This window comes from Podarcis bocagei (assembly GCF_964188305.1).
Source record: "Podarcis bocagei genome assembly, chromosome: 12".
Taxonomy (NCBI): domain Eukaryota; kingdom Metazoa; phylum Chordata; class Lepidosauria; order Squamata; family Lacertidae; genus Podarcis; species Podarcis bocagei.
In genome coordinates, this window is record NC_138137.1 from 52,308,575 (window position 1) to 52,312,816 (window position 4,242).

Below are 4,242 nucleotides of genomic sequence, written 5' to 3' on the forward strand. Positions count from 1 at the left end.
TAATTTACTTGCTTCATTTATGCAGCCACCCAATAACAGAGGTTCTCTGGGAGGCTCACAAAAATAAAATACAGTATAAAAAAAAAATTATAACATAATTTCAATACAATTTAAAAATGAATTTAGTGATTTGTTGACAAGTGGAAGGAAGTGCTCTGAAGTACTGTTCCCCTTAAATCTTTAGACTGGGGCACCTGGGTTCAGTACAAAACACGATGATCATGTTTTTGACATGATTTAAATTCACTCCCCGACATTTTTCCTATGTTAAATATTTTCTAGATATCCTCCGAAAGATTGAATATTTGCTGCATATGCTCCAAGTAGCTGATATCTACATTGGATCTTCTGTTGTATTTGAGTTCCTTATTTCATGTCTGACAGTAATTGATAGTGGGTATGTAATCCTATACATTATTTGACAGCAGTTAATAACTCACGTGCAGCGGCATTTAGCGTCTGACAGCATTAGATAGTCAGTATACAGTGGGATTTATTATTTGACAGTATTTGGCAGCTCAGAGACTTAATGTTTCATGCCTGCCAAAATAATCAAGAAAAAGTCCTTAAGGCTAAAAGCACTTGTACATGAAGCATTGCAGTAAAACCTCATTTACAAGATACAAATTCTGCACAATTTTTGAGTAGCAAAATGGGGGAACTCACTAGATTTTCAGTTTTTGGACACTGTTGTTTTCGCTCTACCCCATGTGAAATCTGAGTGGTTTAATCCATACAGTTAATCACTTCTTACTGTCTTCAATGTTAATACAATTGTTTAATTGTCTTGAGATGGCACTCAATCTTCTCTGTCCATTGAAGGGCTGTTTTACTTGTGAAGTTTCTTTCCAACCTCAGTCTGGGCACTCTCTTCCGTATTTCCTATCTCCTACCATATCTCCCTTCCAACCCCTGTCAGTGCTGATGAGCACCTACCTGCTCAGAACCAAAAGTAGAGGAAGGGAGAGAAGGGTGTGCAGTTCCCTGGGACATACAGAGTTCTGTGAGGTGTGCTGGGGTTTACTATTACAGTAACTAAAAAAATAATTTTATCTGGCTATATTTAGATAGTGGGAGAGGGTGCAACATGGAAATGCAAAGGAAGTAGGTGAAAGCAGCAGGAGGAGGAATGGAATGGAAGTGGCAAGGATTATGAGTGAGCAATACAGTTTAAAAAACTTTGTTTTGGTTGAAGTTGAGAACTGAAGGAATTAAAGGATAACGTTTGCAAACAATGGGTGGGTTTTCAGGATGAAAGAGGTGGTTCCATGTAAGAGTTCTTGCGGTGGCGGGAGTATTTTAAATATGGAAGACAATAGAGTTTACACTAAAAAAGCACACCTCAGCAGTCATTCTTGCCATACCCAATTTATGCAGGGTGCAGAAACCAGGTTTTCTTGATAGGTATGTTCTCAGTCTGCACCTCCCAAACTAATGTACAGCTCAGAACTCAATTATCCACCAGCTTTCATACTTCCTGAATGTCCTAAATTAGTTCTCAACTCAAAAGATATAATGTTCAAAAATGCATATTTTGGGAGAAAATCATTTTAAAATGTGTTTTTATAAATGAATTTTCATAAAGATTTTTTTTAATCACAAATTAATGTAGAACTGGGGTGGAACATACGTATTCATGAACACATGCAAAAATAACATGGACCAGAAATAAACTGAGTTGCCTATCTCTATTTACACCCTTAAAACCACGTGCTCCCGACAAGCCAAAAAAATAGGAGTGAACATCAGCATTATCTTATTCGAAAGCCAAACCATAAAACCAAATAGCCTAATCTCAAATAGCCTACAAAAAGTTTCATAAATGTCTTGACAAGTTAGAAGGGAAGTATGGTATGGAATGTCTTCTGGAACATCATTCCATAGCCTTATCAGAGGGAAAAAGAGAAGACCCTGTTTTTCCTATCCAGCTACAATCACTTTAATTGAATTGCTTTTGAGCAAGGCCCAAAGAATTCTGGTGGGCCCTCCAGATGGTGTTGGACTCCAACTCCCATAAGCCACAGTCAGCCTGCCCCATGGTGAGGGATGATGGGAGAGTTCAGCAACATCTGAAGGGCCACAGACTCCCCACCTGTGCTGTAGGGAAACCCACTCTGTAGTACTTCTTGGAGGAAGCATGGATAAAATACAAATGCAATTGCTTATTCCATGCTGATTCACCATAATGAAATTAGATTGCCATCTCCAAGAGCCACCACCAGCACGGAAACCTTCCGGGAAACCTGATGCTAAATTACGAAGCAATCATCTCGGTCTGCCAGCCTCTTCTAAGAGCTTTTCCCTCTGAAAACCCATTGCAGGCTAAGCATTTGTCATCCTCTAAAGTGAACCATAGACACAGAAGATGAAATTGTGTGGCTGTTCGGGACTTTCGGATTCTAAAGTGGAATGTGTAGAATATTTACTAATGAATTATTTGGCAGCTCAGGAGAATAAACCAGAGATCAGAACAAAGTTGTCTAAAAAATATGTGATAACATGGCATAGAACAGCTGATCTACCATCATCTCTAGCTTACTCGACTTTCAGCAGTTGAAATTTCAACAATTCTTGTTCTATCATTCATGTGGCAGTTGCATATTGTTTCACAACTAGCTTGCTGATAAAGAACGTTACGAAGAAGCTGTTAAGGCTGATAAGCCAAGAGCCCCCAACTCAAATTCTCACAGTGAAATGTGCTGGCAATGCCCTTCAACGAGTACATTGAACACCTATAATTCCTTTGTCCCTACCTTGCTGCCTGATTCGTGCAAAAGGTCAAGGAGAAGAGGGAACATAAGTTAACAGTTGTTGGACTTGGTACCATCTGCCGGCTGAATTTGACCCAGAAGGCATTAGATGCTGACTCTCTGAAATTTAGGAATGTCTCATTGTCATTCGGTAAACAAATCGTGAACGTTGATGCCTTATTCTTATTTCTTCTTTGCTGTAAGATTAATGGCTTTTCTGGTATTATTACTTTTGGCTATAGACACCTCTTGATCAAATTTATATTTCTCGCCAACATTCTCATTTACAAAAGCCCTGGTTAAGCCATTGTGCTCAAACAGTATATCCAAAGTTCACAGCCAATTGTGCATTATCTCAAAGCAATAGGAAGCATTGTAACCAGCAGTGCCTTTGGGAGGGGGTGGGCAGGGCTGGTAGTGGTGACCTGGGAGCCACCACCCCAGAGCTCCTATGCCACCATCTCACCTGACACCATACCTTTCCAGATAAACTCAGCGCTGCCATTGCCAGGCTGTCTCATGTGCCACTGCTCATAACACATATCCAAAAATGTGTTAATTAAATCCTTGCCAAAAAGGATCAATGGGGCATCGGCAAACAACTGCATTGCTGTTTCATTCTGCTGGTTATGTGTTCTGCGGGTATAGCCTCCTTCCAGTTTGTTTTTAAGTAAATGAAAAGGAAATCCTGCCTCATCGACCTAGAATTCTATGTGTGCTCCAACAGACAGCATACACTTTGATTTTGGGGAGGGAAATGTAAAAAATAAATTAAAAATCCCTCGCAAAAATTCTTAAGAAGATTTAACAGTCATAGCATAAGAGATCCTGTTCTCTTAGGGATCAATAACTGGTTACAAAGCTTGAAGCAGAAAATGTGGTTAAAAAGACTGTTCACAGTGGAGAGAAGCAAAAGTTTTTATATGAGGCATGGTGATATAAAACATATTCCTAAACAATTTGGAGTTGAGAGTTCACCCATGAGTTAGCCAGTTTTACAGATAATACTATTCAGTTTGGTGCAATCCCAAGAACACTATGAAGAGTCCCAAAAGAATCTCTCCAAACAGTGTGACCGTACAGCAGAACAGCAAAGAAGATTCAATGAAAGAGATTGCATAACTCTGGAAGAGAATATCTAAGTTCACACATACATCAGTTAGGTTGGAACTGATTGTAGCCATCTACGATCAATACATTGGGTTCATAGTAGAGGCTCATAGATAATGTCACCCAATAAATACTGGCAATAGAAAAACCATACTCTATGCTAGGAATTATTAGACAACTGATGAAAATGTAAGTGCAGTTGTCATAATAGCTTATCTATGGTGCAGCTACAAATGGAACACTATGAAGTTGTGATTGTTTCATTTCTTTTTTAAAAGAAAAGATGCTTTGAAGAGCTAGAGAGCATGAAAAATTCATTCTTACTCTTGTTAATACTAGAACCACATCCAATTAAATTCACAGTATACTTTATGAGTTACAC